The following is a 17,577-nucleotide window of genomic DNA, read 5'->3' as shown; positions in this document are numbered from 1 at the left end:
TGTGTGTGAGAGAGAGAGAATGAGTGCCTGCCTGGGGGTTGATCTTGTGTGTGTGTGTGAGAGAATGAGTGCCTGCCTGACGCTTGATCTGTATGTGTGTGAGAGAGAATGGGTGCCTGCCTGGGGGGTCTGTGAGAGAATGATTGCCTGCCTGAGGGTCTGTCTGTGTGTGTGAGAGAGAGAATGAGTGCCTGCCTGGGGTTTGATCTGTGTGTGTGTGTGAGAGAGAATGAGTGCCTGCCTGGGTTGATCTGTGTGTGTGTGAGAGAGAATGAGTGCCTGCCTGGGGATTGATCTGTGTGTGTGTGTGTGTGTGTGTGTGTGTATGAGAGAGAGAATGGGTGCCTGCCTGGGGATTGATCTGTGTGTTTGTGTGTGTGTGTGTGTGTGTGAGAGAGAATGGGTGCCTGCCTGGGGATTGATCTGTGTGTGTGTGTGTGTGAGAGAGAGAGAGAATGGGTGCCTGCCTGGGGATTGATGTGTGTGTGTGTGAGAGAATGAGTGCCTGCCTGAGGATTGATCTGTGTGTGTGTGAGAGAGAATGAGTGCCTGCCTGAGGATTGATCTGTGTGTGTGTGAGAGGAATGAGTGCCTGCCAGGGGGTTGATCTGTGTGTGTGTGTGAGAGAGAATGGGTGCCTGCCTGGGGATTGATCTGTGTGTGTGTGTGTATGAGAGAGAGAGAATGAGTGCCTGCCTGGGGGTCTGTGAGAGAATGAGTGTCTGCTTGAGGGTTGATCTGTGTGTGACCTCCCACAATGGGTGCATAGCAGAACAAGAAGTGTCAATAGTGCAGTTTATAAATTTTATAATTAAAAATAAATAAAACTAGAATATTTCTCTGTATGGCTCACCATATAAAAAAAAAATTCGGATTCTGGTGTCATCTCAGTAACAGTAACACAAACTCCCTCTACTACCAGGAGCCTTGTAAAATACAAAACCTGAAAAAAACAGAAAACACTCAGCACATGCATAGCAAACCTGCGATAGCACAGCAGCAGTGACTCTGAGAAGTCTAAGATCAATAGCCCTAGCAATGAAAAGGCAGCAGTGCAGCCCCAATGCATGTCCTAGTGAGAAAACACAAGTGAGACTGACACAAGTGCCTCCATACCTCAGTCACACCCCCAGAGCTGCCTTCACTAAGTTCAGAATAAAAGACCACAAGTTACAGTCGTCCTGTACTGCCAAACCAGAGAGCTAGAAACAGAAAAACCTTTCCTCCTACACTAAGCAAAGCACAAAAATAGAAGCCGTTCAGCTACTGTAAGGGAAACTGCAGAATCAGCTAAGCACAGCATGTTTGCAGCACTGACATGCGGCCCAGAGAAGGGATGACCATCCTTGAGTCTGGAATGCATTGTTTAGACTGGGACTGCTGGCACAGGCCTGATTCTAGGATAGTGAGTAATCCTGTCCCACATACACACAGTTTAGTTTGACACGCACACTTGTTTACAAAGCCCTATAAAGTTCAGGGTCCTGCGGTGGGAACTTGGAGCCTCACCTGTGCACTGACGAGTGGCGCAGGATCTTTCCCATTGAAGCTGTGTGCTCCTGTTTTTCGGTCGCACCGGGGTTCCCCGACCTGATGAGTGGCAGGATGCTGATTTGGTATGTATTATAGTCACGGGAAATGAAGTATGTGTGCTGTAAATAAAGCTATATTTTCATTACTATATATCTCCTATCTTGTATCATAGTGTGTGTGTGTTTAGTATTGTGCAGGTCTGCCTACCTCCCATTCGGGCATACTTCTTACATTTGGCGATGAGGGTGGGATGTCCTTCATTAAGAGGAAAAATGAAAGTAGGATTAAATGGACAATTTTCTCAGTGGAAGGGAGTGGACAGTGGAGTGCCTCAGGGATCTGTATTGGGACCCTTACTTTTCAATATATTTATAAATGATCTGGAAAGAAATACGACGAGTGAGATAATCAGATTTGCAGATGACACAAAATTGTTCAGAGTAGTTAAATCACAAGCAGATTGTGATAAATTGCAGGAAGACCTTGTGAGACTGGAAAATTGGGCATCCAAATGGCAGATGAAATTTAATGTGGATAAGTGCAAGGTGATGCATATAGGGAAAAATAACCCATGCTATAGGTACACAATGTTAGGTTCCATATTAGGTGCTACCACCCAAGAAAGAGATCTAGGTGTCATAGTGGATAACACATTGAAATTGTCGGTTCAGTGTGCTGCGGCAGTCAAAAAAGCAAACAGAATGTTGGGAATTATTAGAAATGGAATGGCGAATAAAACGGAAAATGTCATAATGCCTCTGTATCGCTCCATGGTGAGACCGCATCTTGAATACTGTGTACAATTCTTTTTCTAATTTGGCAGGTTGTATTACCTTGGCTATTTCTTTTTTAGCTAATTGTTAATTTCTCTTTCACCTTCTCTACAATCCAAGTTGCATTATGTCCCTGTTTTATTGTAACTGCTATCTTCCTATTCTATCACATGTTAATGTTAAGTGTTTTTAAGTATTTATCCTTTTGTCACACCCTGTTTATTGTAAACCGGCATGATGCGACTCCCATCGCGAATGCCGGTATATAAGAAATGCAAATAAATAAATAAAATAAATAAAAAAGATATAATTGCGATGGAGAAGGTACAGAGAAGGGCAACCAAAATGATAAAGGGAATGGAACAACTCCCCTATGAGGAAAGACTAAAGAGGTTGGGACTTTTCAGCTTGGAGAAGAGACGACTGAGGGGGGATCTGATAGAGGTGTTTAAAATCATGAGAGGTCTAGAACGGGTAGATGTGAATCGGTTATTTACTCTTTCGGATAGTAGAAAGACTAGGGGGCACTCCATGAACATGGGGAACATTTAAAACTAATCGGAGAAAGTTCTTTTTTACTCAGCGCACAATTAAACTCTGGAATTTGTTGCCAGAGGATGTGGTTAGTGTAGTTAGTATAGCTGTGTTTAAAAAAGGATTAGATAAGTTCTTGGAGGAGAAGTCCATTACCTGCTATTAAGTTCACTTAGAGAATAGCCACTGCCATTAGCAATGGTAACATGGAATAGACTTAGTTTTTGGGTACTTGCCAGGTTCTTATGGCCTGGATTGGCCACTGTTGGAAACAGGATGCTGGGCTTGATGGACCCTTGGTCTGACCCAGTATGGCATTTTCTTATGTTCTTAAAATTCCTGTACTTATTCTTCTCTTTACCAGAGTGTATTCCCTCACACATACTCCGCAGTTGGCAGAAAAAGATCTTTGACTGTATTTGGAGGAGACGGCCTCCTAGGGTGGCTTGAGCCGTGCTATACCAACCAAAAATTCTGGGCGGGATGGCGGTACCAAATCTATCTTGGTATTATAGCGCATCTCAATTGAGAGCAATCTTAGATTTTCATCGCCGGGCAGCCCCTAAACAATGGGCGCACATTGAGCAAACAATAGTAGGTCCTATGAAATTAACTGCTTTATTATGGCAACCGCGCAATACCTGGCAACCGATGTAAAATATCCCGTGGTCCCTAGGAATCACACTAAATGTTTGGGCACATAATAAACGGACATTGGTTGGCCCATATGATTATTTTTATCAATCCTCTCTATTCAATAATGTGCATTTATCTACTGGATATCAAACGAAACGTATGCAAATCTGGAGGGAAAAGGGCATAACCACTGTAGGCAATTTACTCCATCATGGCCTGCTTTTATCTCGAGACCAATTATTTGATTTACAACATTTAGACTCCCGAGACTTCTTGGTCCATGAGCAAGCCTCTCACTTTGTACAATGCATTCAATGTTCCAACTCTCTAAGACCGGGCAGGACGATGCTGGAATCTTACCTCCTTCACAGTGATGCAATAAAGGGGACAATCTCCAAACTTTACCAACTAATTATGCCGACCCCTCTGTTACTGCGCAAACACAGGCTCCAATGGGACACTGACCTAGGCACTCAAGTGAGCACGAAAGACTGGGGGGAAATAATCTCTTTGGTCAGGCATTCCATGAAGTTAGCAAGTAGCACATTTAAGACTAATTGGAAAAAATTCTTTTTCACTCAACGCACAATTAAGCTCTGGGATTTGTTGCCATAGGATGTGGTTAGTGCAGTGACGTCAGGTGCGCCGTCTATGCGCTTTCATTGGCCAGAGCGCCCAAATCGACGGGCGCTCCGGCCAATGAAAGAACGCTTCGCTCCGCTCGTGCCGGAGAGGGCACAGAACAGTGGGCTCTCACCTCACGCCGAGCCAGGAGAACCAGGACCTGTGCGAGGGGGTGGGGGAACGCTGCAAGCCGCTTCACAATTTGGCCGAGTCAGGAAGGATTGGGGTGGATGGAGCCCTAGCTGTGACTGCAGGTGGAGAATGTGAATACAAGGGGGAATGGATATGGAAACTTGTGTCAGACTGGACAAGTTGCTTTAATTGGTGGCCACTGTACTGCTGTTGCCGAGCCAGGCGAACCGGGACCTGCGCAGGGGGGACCGCTGCGAGCCGCTTTCGCCGCCGGCTGCCCCCTCCGGAGGGGGGCAGAGAAGGAAAGGGGCTAAAAAGCAACAAAAGGTAAGTTGGCACATGTCGAGCCGATTCGGGAGGAGGGGATTTTCGGTTTTTAGGTTTTCATGGGTTAAAGTTGGGATCCACTTCCTGGTGCCTGTCATTTGAAGTGACAGGTACCAGCGCACCCATTTTACTGTATAGGCGTTTAATACAGCGCCTATACAGTAAAATGGGTTGTGCGGGCCTAACGCTTCAGACGCGGCTTGCATTTGCAAGCAATTTAAATAGGAGTATCGAGCGGTATGTGAGCAGAACAGTGCGTGCGGGGAACGAGGGTGCGCCCGGCACTGCCGCACTCTTTCTAACGCAGCCTTACTGTATCGACCTGAATGAGTGCAGAGCAGAACTCTCTCCACTTCCATCTCTCTCTTCCCTGCCCAGCAGCCCCCAATCCTTCCCTCCTCAATCTCTCCATACCCAGCAAGCCCAACCTCCTTTCCCCCACCCCTGACTCCCTATCTCCCAAGGCCTTCCTGCGCAGTACAATTCCCCCTCCTCCTGGCTCCCAGCCAGCAGAAAAGCCTTCAGTCCAATCCAGAGTCTCCCTCCATCGTTATCAGCAGCAGATGAGGGCAAGAAGCACTTAGGAGAGGAAGATGAGGAGGCAGCAGCAGCAGATCTACAGAGCAGGCACCTTTCTCCCTTATGCTCCTTCTTTCATATCCGGACCCTATGGGATGAAGAGAGCATCAGCAGCCTCACTGCCAGGCCAGGCCGAGGAAGATAAAGTTGGTGTCCGGCCGGGCCCATATGAACAGGAGGTGGTGATATCCTGCTCTGATCTGGGTGCAGGCGGAGGGAACAACCTCCCACTGGCCAGGAAGAGGAGAAGGAAGCAAGAGCAGCTTCCTGTCATAGTCAATAAAAGAGAAGTCAGCCAACTCCTGCCCAGACTGCTGAGGAAAGATGAGTCCTCTGCTGGCTCTGCGGCTCACCTGCCGGGACTTCGGGACTCAGTAGTGTCGCTAAAGCCAGAAGAATGCCGGGCTGCATAGAGAGAGGAAGAACCAGGAAGAAAATGGAGGTGGTGATGCCCTTGTACAGGGCCTTGGTGAGGCCTCACCTGGAGGACTGGGTTCAGTTCTGGAGCCCAAATCTCAAGAGGGACAGAGACAGGATGGAGGCGGTGCAGAGAAGGGCGACCAAAATGGTGTGGGGGTCTCCATCAAATGACTTATGAGGAGAGGTTGAAGGAGCTAAATCTGTATCCCCTGTAGGAGAGGAGGTGCAGGGGAGATAGGATAACGACTTTCAGATACCTGAAAGGTTTTAACGATGGACATTCAACAAACCTTCTCCTTTTGGAAAGAAAATCAGTAGAACTAGGGGTCATGAAATGAAACTCCAGGGAGGACGACTCAGAACCAACGTCAGGAAATATTTCTTCAGGGAGAGGGTGGGGGATGCCTGGAATGCCCTCCCGGAGGAGGAGGTGAAAACAAAAAATGGTGAAAGATTTCAAAGGGGCCTGGGATAAACACTGGGGCTCCCTAAAGGCTGAGGATGGAAATGAGAAAAGAGTGCATGGGGGTAACTTGCAGGTGTGGCTGTTACTCCCCTAAACCAATAAGCCTGATACCTGTAATGTAATCCAACATTGCTCTCTGCTTCAACGGCAAGAGATAACGGGGAATTGGACTCAGACAGAAACCAACAAGAGCCCTGACTAACGGTTTGGGAAACTAAGTATGGGAGTAATTTGTACGGCACAGCAATTGCCACCCCCAGCTGCTACCTTTATGGGGAGACCTGTAGGGTGGGGCTGGTGCTATAATGGGCTTGCTGGGCAGACTGGATGGACCATTTCGTTCTTTTCTGCCGTCATTTCTATGTAATTTGATTTACACTTATTTTTCCAGAGCCTTGGAATATAGGCTTGGGAACAGAAGATAATTAAACTGATAAAATTAGCATACGCTGTTCTCTGCTTCTTGTTAAGCTGTTAGTTCCTTAAAGCTTTTTGGAAAAAATATTGCTAAATACCCAGATAAGTCTTATTTGTCCAAGGTTAGACCTGTTTTGGAGCAGGTCTAACTAACTCGGAGAAGTGATCCGTCTAAGGCTGAATATCGCCCTCATGTAATGCTGCAGAGCCACCCCTAACACCCACTCAGGGTAACCCTGTGGCCTCTTGGAGGACCCCACCCAGCACTGCCCGGACCCCTGCACCTGCGCACGTGTTTCTACACTGGCAACCTCCCACCCACCACCTGGGCTCCTGCTTGCATCTGAGCAAGGTCTCCCGCCCGCAAGCTATCCCCTGGTGCTATCTAGGGACCCAAGGGTCACACAGCTCCTAAAAATACAATCAGAGACCAAATATACACAACACCAGGATCGATAGTCAGGCCATGACAGGCAGAGCTAACAAACTAATAGGTTTATTAAGAAAAAGGATGAACAGTGAACAGATAAAAGTTTTAAGCTGCAAACAGAAACAAAATAACAAGGATTAAAGAGTAGAAACTAACTAAACACTTTTCACTATGTTACCAGAGCCTGGGGAGGTCAGAAAAAGGCTGAGCACAGGAGCTGAACAAGGCCTCAACGCAGAGGTCTGCTCCTCTGCACTCCCTGCCCAGACTGGCGAGTTCCAGAACCAGGGGAGCCAGGTTTTCATGAAAGAACAAGCCCAAAACACCTAAGATTAAAACTGCTTTTATTAGAAGGTATTTATACACAGAAAACATTTTAAAATAATTTTGTGATTGTAATGGAGGAAACACAGTGGCTTGCAATAATATTTAACCCCTTAAAGTGTCCATCAAATTGTTGTGGATTACCTGACATTACACAGATTGTCCCAGACAGAGGGGCTGATGCAAAAAAAAAAAAAAAAGCACAGAAAGCGTGCGCTGAAAAGTCAGCGCCCGCTTTCTTAACGTGCGCATTGCGCCTGCAAGGGAGGTTCCATGCTATATTGTAATTAGGGGGTTGCGTTAGCAAGGAGGCGCTAGGGTTACCGGCGTTCTGCCAGTTATGAACACCGACGGCGATAATTGCATTTGCATGGATTAGCGCCTATTTAACTAGCGTCCGACTGCGGGTTATTCAGTGCGCTCAGCCCCAGAATGTGCCAGAAGTAAAATCTTCAAACTCACACTTCCTTCTTCTGTAATGGCTTCTATCCAGCCACCCTCCCATGCAGGCCAGTTGTATGGCTGAGGGGTGCACCCCCCACTCCTGTCTCAGCCACTGAGCTCTGCAGCTCCTTCAAAGGGGAAAATAAAAACAGCCCCTCCCACTGATCCCCACCACTCATTCTCCTCCCCCCCAGCACATGTCTGGCTCCCACACCCTTATTCTCTCCTTCCCCCTGCCAGCACACTCCTTCCTCCCCCTCCAGGTCCTTCTTCTTTGTGTTGTTGCCAGTTGAGAGCTTCCCTCCCTTCAGCCTTCAAGCCTGCCCGGCTGCGTAAAATCTTCCTCAACGCTGTTCCTTGCCATCAGTGCCTGCCCACGTGTTCCTCTAACATGACCAGGCCTCATCGGCAGCAGCAGCCAATCACAGAAACAGCTGGGCTCAAATCCCACCCACCAAGTCCAAAAAAACCCCATGCCTCTTCTCTTCATTCACATCCTCTAGACTTTATGGATCCACAGTGTTTATCCCACGCCCCTTTGAAATCCTTCACAGTTTTGGTCTTCACCACTTCTTCCATCCACCACCCTCTCCGTGAAGAAATACTTCCTGACATTGGTTCTGAGTCTTCCTCCCTGGAGTTTTACATCGTGACCCCTGATTCTGCTAATTGTTTTGCAAAGGATAAGGTTTATCATTGTCTTTGGATCATTAAAACCTTTCAAGTATCTGAAAGTTTGAATCATGTCACCCCTGCTCCTCCTTTCCTCCAGGGTGTACATATTTAGATTCTTCAATCTCTCCTCATAAGACATTCAATGAAGACCCTCCACCTTTTTGGTTGCCCTTCTCTGGACCGCCTCCATCCTGTCTTTGTCTCTTCAGAGATATGGTCTCCAGAACTGAACACAGTACTCCAGGTGAGGCCTCACCAAGGACCTGTATAAGGGGATTATCACTTCCCTTTTCTTACTCGATATTCCTCTCTCTATGCATCAGGGGATATGATTGCTGATCAAGCCACCTTCAGTCAGGGCAGCATCCAAAGCCTCTGCTTGAACTACAGTGCAGCAGTCAAACACTACCTGCAAGCCAGCACACAGGGAGTGAGCTCTCTGGGGAAAACTGTCACAGGGTAAAAAAAATAAACTACAAATCATGCAATACACCCATGTTGCCAAAATCGCTACTTAGCTGAATAACTTATCCAGCTAAGTAGCACCGCTCTGATCCACCCACTTCCCACCCACAACTTTCTCGGCCTTTGAACATAACTGGATATTCAGCAGCAGTAAGATAGAAGGATAAGTCCTACTTATCCAGCTTTCTGGCATCTGAATATCAACTTCCCTGATTCTTAAAGCTTACTTGATGGAAATGGAGAAGTTTTATTGTTCTTGCATCTGGCATTTTAATATCTTTATTAAGCCACTCTTCTATTCCAAAACTATATGAAAGCATGTGAACTGAATTTGACTCCTGTGCAACTTTTCTGGTGACTTGCAAGGTCTTCCTTTCTACTGAAGTTTTTACCAGACACAGTACATTAACTTGGTTTTCCTCCAGTATAGATTCTCTGATGCAATATCAAATACACCTTCCGTGACAAGCTTTTACCACATTCAGTACATTTAAATGGTGTTTCTCCAGTATGGACTCTCTGATGCGATTTAAAAGAGTCCTTCCAACAGAAGCTTTTACCACATTCAGTACATATAAATGGTTTTTCTCCAGTATGGATTCTATGCTGCAATATGAAATGCTCCTTCCGACTGAAGCTTGTACCACATTCAGTACACTTAAATGGTTTTTCTCCCCTATGGATTCTCTGATGTAATATGAAATGCACTTTGAGAGAAGCTTTTACCACATTCAATACATTTAAATGGTTATTCTCCAGTATGGATTTTCTGATGCCGTCTGAAATGTGCCTTGTCACTGAAGCTTTTACCACATTCAGTACATTTAAATGGTTTTTCTCCAGTATGGATTCTCTGATGCTGCATGAGTGATGATGTCCGACTAAAGCTTTTACCACATTCAGTACATTTAAATGGTTTTTCTCCAGTATGGATTCTCTGATGCTGCATGAGTGATGATGTCCGACTAAAGCTTTTACCACATTCAGTACATTTAAATGGTTTTTCTCCAGTATGGATTCTCTGATGCTGCATGAGTGATGATGTCTGACTAAAGCTTTTACCACATTCAGTACATTTAAATGGTTTTTCTCCAGTATGGATTCTCTGATGCTGTCTGAGACATTTCTTGTCACTGCAGTTTTTACCACATTCAGTACATTTAAATGGTTTTTCTCCAGTATGGATTCTCTGATGCTGTCTGAGATATGCCTTATCACTGAAGCTTTTACCACATTCAGTACATTTAAATGGTTTTTCTCCAGTATGGATTCTCTGATGCAATATCAAATGCACCTTCTGAGAGAAGCTTTTACCACATTCAATACATTTAAATGGTTTTTCTCCAGTATGGACTCTCTGATGTAATATGAAATGCTCCTTCCGACCAAAGCTTGTACCACAGTCAGTACACTTAAATGGTTTTTCTCCAGTATGGATTCTCTGATGCTGCATGAGAGATGACGTCCGACTAAAGCATTTACCACATTCAGTACATTTAAATGGTTTTTCTCCAGTATGGATTTTCTGATGCCCACTGAGACATTTTTTGTCACCGAAGTTTTTAACACATTCAGTACATTTAAATGTTTTTTCTCCAGTATGGATTCTCTGATGCAGTATGAGAGATGTCTTCTGACGGAATCTTTTACCACATTCAGTACAGTTAACTTGGTTTTCTCCGATATGGTTTCTCTGGTGGATTATGAGTTTGCACTTCTGACTGAAGCTTTTATCACACTCAGTGCATATAAACTGACTTTCTACTTTGGGGATTTTCTTCTCTTCTGAGTCAACTGCCTTCCCACAGAAGCTTTTTTCAGACTGAATACAAGACAACAGTCTTGCACCAGTAAGATTTTTGGTGTCTCCTGAAATAATTTCCTCTTCACATAAACCTTTATTGCATTCATTACTTGAAAATGCTCTCTCTCCTGCTTGGAATTTTCTTTGTCTTGTGAAGTTTCCTTTCTGATTGAAGTTTCTGTCACCATCAGTACTAATGAATAACAATTCTCTCTGTATTTCTTGGTTTATTATTAGGTCTTGCTTTTGAATGATGTTTTCTCCACTTTCAGAACATGAAAATGTTCTCTCTTCTGTCTCCATTTTCTGGTGATGTAATAAAGAGAACTCAGAACTGTAAGATTCCCCATCTTGAGGGCAATGAGAGGGTCTCTTACCTGTGTGCATTCTTTGGTGTATTACTAAGGATTCCCTGCAAGAAAAGGTTTTCTTGCATTCAATACAAGTGAAAGTGCTCCCTTCAGTGTGGATTCTCTGGTGTAATTTCAGGGTTAACTTCTGTTTGCATGGAAAAGGTCTCTCGCCTGGGTGACTCCTCTGGTGCAATACAAAATGACATTTTCTATTAAAGTTTTTCCCACAGGTGTCACAGTGAAAGGATTTCTTCCCTTCCTCCTCTTTCTGCTGGAGGTCAGAAGTCATTTGATCACTGTTATTCCTTTGGAAGGGATTCTCTCTTCTCAGAGGTCTCTGGTACTCAGGGATGTCTGTGAACTCCCTGTCACTTCTCTCACAAGCAGTGACTCCATCGGGTGACTCTCCTGCAGAGTCTTGCTCCTTCTTCTCTGATTCCTGCTGTCTTTGGGTAATGTCTCCGCCCTCAGTCCTCTGGGCAAGATTCTCACAGACATTTCCTGATTGTCTTGGTGTAAGTGCTAATACTATAGGGTGTTCTTCTCGATTCTCCTCCCTCTTCTCTTTCTGTATGACCTCATTGTCTGCTGGATATAAAAAGAAGGAATTAATCATGTGTAAGTGACAATGGCATGGAAAGCTGCCAATAACCTGAGATGAGATGTTTAGAAGGATCACATAATGAATGCATATTAAAGAATTCTGTGACTTAGCAGAAACTTTATGTGATGCCTTTGAAAACCTCTCTATGATGTCTCTATAGAAACATTCAGAGAAGTTAAGAAAATCAGTGGGTTCTCTTTACCATACTGTGTAGGATACAGAAATAAAGCTGATGCAATACAGGAACTTTGGAGATCATACAGGTCCCTCCTTTAGGATTCCTGTAGGTCTGGTTACTCTGGGCTTATCTACTATTTATTTAATAACATTTATAATCTGCTTATAGCAGATCTGCCAAACTAAACATTATAATAACAAATTAAAATAATAATAATCATGGACCATTAAACTTGAGAGATCTAAACACAAGAGTTAAAATTTAAAATTTAATCCACTGCTAGTGCAGCAACCAAAATAATTCACGCAGCAGCAGAGTCACATGATCCCAAGGAAAGCTTCTTATAACTAAACGGGCCCTGGAAGTTTGGAGCGTTTGCAATGCTTGCAGGCTAGAGTGAGGCAGACCAATACATAATCTGCTGTACATCCAGATTGCCTTTCCCAGCTCTCACAGAGGATTCAGAAACCCAGGAATAAATGGGTTACAGTGGGCTCTGGTAGAACAAGACCTGTAACTCTGAGACACCAATTTCCCCAACTTTGCAGCGTCCTGTATATCCACCCCACTACTCCCACACAGAAATCAGACATCCAGGATTCAAAAACACAGGAAGGTAAAATTACTACTCAGATGATAATTGTCTTACCTCTAGGACAGGCAAGCCAGTCCACATAAGTGGGTTATGCACGCCTACCAGCAGATGGAGACAGAAACCAACTCACTCGCTGATGTCACCCTCATATAGCCCTGTACTGACATCAGTGTGGCAGTATTCTGCAAAAGTCAACTGTGACAACTAATTAATACTAGAACTGTAAGTCCGGAGTTAAAAACACTTCTTCTCCCAATCATTCACTTCTTTTTTTTTCTTCCAGTGAGCAAAGCACTGGACTCATCCGAGAAGGAAATGCAGAAGCCATAACAGACAAAGAAGGCAAACATTTACAAGGCCCTTAGACGACCTGAAGATCTGCATCGGCCTACGAATTCTACTTTCAATAATGTCCCTGAGAAAGGACAAATAGAAAAAATCAGTACAGGCAGCTCAGGGTAGGATTGTGGATTGGCCTGCCTCTCAGAGAGGAAAGGAAATTATTAGGTAAGTAGTAATTTCATCTTCCTCTTCATCCAGGCAGTCCAGTCCACACAAGTGGGATGTACCAAAGCTACTTCCTCGTAAGGTAGGAGGCTGCTCCGGCAAAAGATGCAACTTCTCGAACCCCAACAACCATACAATAATGCCTGGAGAAGGGATATAACCAAGACAACGTCACTGCTAGGCAAATCTCCAACAAACGGGTCGAAACAGTTAGGCCGCGTTAGAAAGAGTGCGGCAGTGCCGGGTGCACCCTCGTTTGCCGCACGCACAGTTCTGATCACATACCGCTCGATACTCTATTTAAATTGCTTGCAAATGCAAGCCGTGTCTGCGAAGCATTAGGCAAAGCGTTAGGCCCGCACAACCCATTTTACTGTATAGGCGCTTAATACAGCGCCTATACAGTATCCTGGGTGCGCTGGTACCTGTCATATCAAATGTCATTTGAAATGACAGGCACCAGGAACTGGATCCCAACTTTAACCCATGAAAACCTAAAAACCGAAAATCCCCTCCTCCCGAAGCGGCTCGACATGTGCCAACTTACCTTTTGTTGCTTTTCAGCCCCTTCCCTTCTCTGCCGCCCTCTGGAGGGGGCAGCCGGTGGCGAAAACGGCTCGCAGCAGTCCCCCCCTGCGCAGGTCCCGGTTCTCCTGGCTCGGCCCTCATCAAATTGTGAAGTCAGGTGAAAGCCCACGGTTCTGTGCTTTTCAGCCCCTTCCCTTCTCTGCTGCCCTCAGGGGGGGGGGGGGCAGCCAACGGCGAAAGTGGCTCGCAGCGTTCCCCCCCCCGCGCAGGTCCCGGTTCTCCTGGCTCGGCCCTTATCAAATTGTGAAGTCAGGTGAAAGCCCACTGTTCTGTGCCCTCTCCAGTCACGGCGTGAGCGAAGCGAAGCGTACTTTCATTGGCCTGAGCGCCCGTCAATTTGGGCGCTCCAGCCAATGAAAGCACATAGACGGGCGCTCAGGCCAATGAAAGTACGCTTCGCTTCGCTCGCGCCATGACTGGAGAGGGCATAGAACAGTGGGCTCTCACCTGACTTCACAATTTGATGAGGGCCGAGCCAGGAGAACCAGGACCTGCGCGGGGGGGTGAACGCTGCAAGCCGCTTTCGCCGCCGGCTCCCCCCTCCGGAGGGCGGCAGAGAAGGGAAGGAGCTGAAAGCAACAAAAAGTAATGTCGAGTCGCTTTGGGAGGAGGGGATTTTAGGTTTTGTTTTTTTTGTGAAAAACAGTTTTATTGATTTTACAATAAACCAACATACATCTGGGAGACGGTTTGTTCTGCGTCCTCTCCCAGCCAGTACTAGAACATGTAAAAATCAATACAAACATATACGTACTCACCCAACCCCCTCCCCAAACCCCCCCCCCAGATGATCCCTATTGAAATTAGAGTCCAGTCCTCCATATTCTCTGCCAATCCCAGCTTGCCAAAATCAGTCCTCAACCAGATAATGGTAAATTGAAGAAAGAGATGAAATTCACTCATTCAAGATCCGACTCCGAGCTCGGTGTGGGAGTGATTGTATATATGGTTCCCATATTTCCAAAAATGTTTTCCAGACGCTGAGGGGATCCTCGTGAGGCGAGTGATTCCATATGCATCATTGTAAAAAGGAGATTTCTCCACACCCAAAAGGATGGTGGATCCACCTCGCGCCAACCCAGTAATATTACCTTTTTTCCCACTAGACTCACCTTTTGTATAAAAAGGCGATTGCCCGAATCTCGAAACCGCACGGTCTGGATATAACCAAACAACAGCCAAGTAGGGGTTCCTGGAATAGAGATCCCCAATATTCCAGACACATATTTAGCGATACGCGTCCAGAATCTCAAAATAGGTGGGCAGGACCAAAAGACATGGGCCAAATTGCCCACAATATCCGGACATCGTAAACAATATGTCGATGTCGCTATATGTTGTTGAAATGCCCACTGCGGGGAAATGTATACTCGCCCCAGGAATTTATATTGCAGCTCCCGGTAATAGCTGTTGCTCGAGATCCTGGACACCCCCCCGTAACAAATTAGAATCATAGATGCCGTCACTGTAAAGGCCCCATCTCCCGTCCATCGAGCTGCCAATGTGTCAAACATATCATTTCAACCTGCTTTACAAAGATATCTATAGTAGTAAGATACCGACGGAGCCTTGGTTCTAGACAATTGCAGCGCCTCATCAAGTTTCTGTAATGTTCGATATTGCAAGAAAGCGGATGGGATAGATTTCAAATAGTGCGTAAGTTGCAGGTAAGGAAAGGTTGCTTCTCCCCCTAACTCATATAACTCACAAAATTCAGCCCAAGAAAACTGGCTTCCATCCAGGTGAAAAAGATGACCCAGATGTGTAATACCCCGGTACTGCCAATCCCGGAAAGCACGGGTTTGAGTTCCTGGTAGAAATTCAGGGTTATTCACCACCGGCAATAGGAATGCACATATACGGGGGAGTTGCAATCGCTCGGTAAGGACCACCCAGGCCTGTCTAATTGGATTAATATTGGCTGACTTAACTATAAAGGGTGACAACCTGGTCGGCTCCACCTGCATAGCATAAGTGAGAGATATCGGAGCCGCCAATGCTGTTTCAATATCCGTGTACGTCGCTACCCCCAGGATCCACTCCCGCATAAGGCGCATATTGTTACAAGACCGGGTCGGCTCCCGGTTCCCCCGCTTACCTCGAGGCAGCTTCGGGCGAGTAGTAGAGCCCACACACTTCTGTGCCAAAATCGCTGCCTGCCGCGGCTCCTGCACAGCGTCAGAGACGCTGCCGACTTCCGTCACTGGCCCCGCCCCCGCCCCCAGACGCACGCGCGAAGAGGGCTAAGCCTTAAAGGGGACAGCGCGGGAAAAAGCCTGAGATGACGTCAGACGCCCAGGGTATTTCTGCCCTGCTCCTACAGCTCTCCAGTGCCTTACAACAAGGTTCCTGGAGTTGGTGTGTGCCTGCTGTGGTCTTGGTCGCCTTCGTCCTGCTCTTGCTTTCCCTTTGCTGAGGATTCTTTTGGCTCGGACCTCTGGACTGGCTTGCTCTCTGGCTCTGATTCCTGGACTGGCTTTTGGATCGACTCTGGCTTCGACTCTGGACTGGCTTTTGGATCGCTCTCTGGCTCCAACCCATGCGTGCACATCGCTCTGCATGTGTGCACCAAACCTACGCGCGTAACTTCAACGCACACCGGAGCGCACAACTGTATTGTACGCACAGAAGCCATGGCACCACCAGAAAATAAGCTCAAAACTCAGGGCCTTTGCCCAGCATGCCACAGAGCTGCATAGCATAAGGAGGCGATGGCCCTGTGTATACAATGCGAAGAGGCCTTAGGAGACCCAACTCATGGCCCTCCCCAGCCGGTACCGGACCCCAGCCTCTCGAGCGGTACGCAGGACTGAGCATCTCCTGGGTGGAATTCTTCAAAGGTCTGCATACCTTCGTCCACATGCAACTGGGGCCTCCTACAGTGCGGTCACAGGCACCACCAGAGGACCTCAACATGCCAGGACCCTATATGCCCAGGGAAGTGATCCCAACGCCCAGAAGCCCCACCTTCGGGGACACAGACATTTCAGATGAGTCAGAACCCCTGGAGGAAGGGGAACTCCCTCCGGGGAAGAACCCCATCAAACCATGAGACGCTTCTTCACCAAGGAGGAGCTTCCAGACCTGGTCACACATAGCTTAAAAGAGCTTGCCATCCCGGGCACAAGTGCCTCAGGGGAACCTAAGACGAACCCACTTTTGGAGGGACTTTGTCAGACCTCCCGCCATTTCCCACTAGTACAAGCCGTCCAGCAACTAACTGACCTGGAATGGGAGGCCCCAGAAACCACATTCAAAGGAGGCCGGGCTCTGGCAGCCATGTACCCACTGGACCCTGCCGCCAAAGATCGCCTAGCATGTCCGAAAGTGGATGCCATGATCTGTACGGTCTCGAAGCGCACTACTATCCCGGTGGAGGGAGGAGCAGCACTCAAGGATGCTCAAGACAGAATTCTGGAATCCATCCTCAAACAGTCCTTTGACGTCTCCGCTATGTCTTTACAGATCACAGAGGAAAGCCACCAGGCAACAGAGTCAAAACTCCACTGGAGAGCCTCGGGTGGGTGGTCAACACAAACAAGGGCTGCCTGCAGCCTTCCTAATCTCTAGAATATGTGGGAGTCCGGTTCGACACCAAACAAGACAAGGTCATCCTGACACTGTCAAGGAGATCAAAACCGATGACCCAGTTACGAACCCCGCTGTGCCAACTTCGCCCCACAGCATGGGATTACCTACAAGTTCTCAACCTCATGGCATCCACACTGGAAGTAGTCCCATGGGCATGGGCTCACATGAGACCCCTACAACGCTCACTACTATCATGATGGAATCCACTGTCCCAGAACTACACCGTACGGCTTCAGCTCCTGGACAGAGTTCGGGCCCAACTACGATGGTGGCTACAAGAAGCCCATCTGAGCCAGGGAACGAGACTATCCTCCCCAACCTGGATCCTACTCACCATGGATGCCAGCCTACGAGGATGGGGAGCACACTACCAGCAGTCGGGATGGAATATCAATCGCCTAGAAGCCCGGGCAGTCAGACGAGCCTGCCTAAGGTTCGGTCACAGACTCCGAGGCAAAGCGGTCAGAGTGATGTCGGACAACACCACAACAGTGGCCTACATCAACCGACAGGGGGGAACCAGAAGCCAACAGGTGTCCCTAGAAATAGACCCCCTAATGTCATGGGTGGAAGCAAAT

At 46.9% G+C, this 17,577-nt stretch overlaps 1 pseudogene; it reads right to left on the bottom strand.

The window, feature by feature from the left end:
• Positions 1-17,577, bottom strand: part of LOC115083664 — a 256,969-nt pseudogene that overhangs the window by 33,617 nt on the left and 205,775 nt on the right.

Source organism: Rhinatrema bivittatum, chromosome 2 (genome assembly GCF_901001135.1).
Source record: "Rhinatrema bivittatum chromosome 2, aRhiBiv1.1, whole genome shotgun sequence".
Lineage (NCBI taxonomy): Eukaryota > Metazoa > Chordata > Amphibia > Gymnophiona > Rhinatrematidae > Rhinatrema > Rhinatrema bivittatum.
The sequence above is the reverse complement of the archived record's forward strand: the minus strand, read 5'-3'. Positions and strand labels throughout refer to the sequence as shown.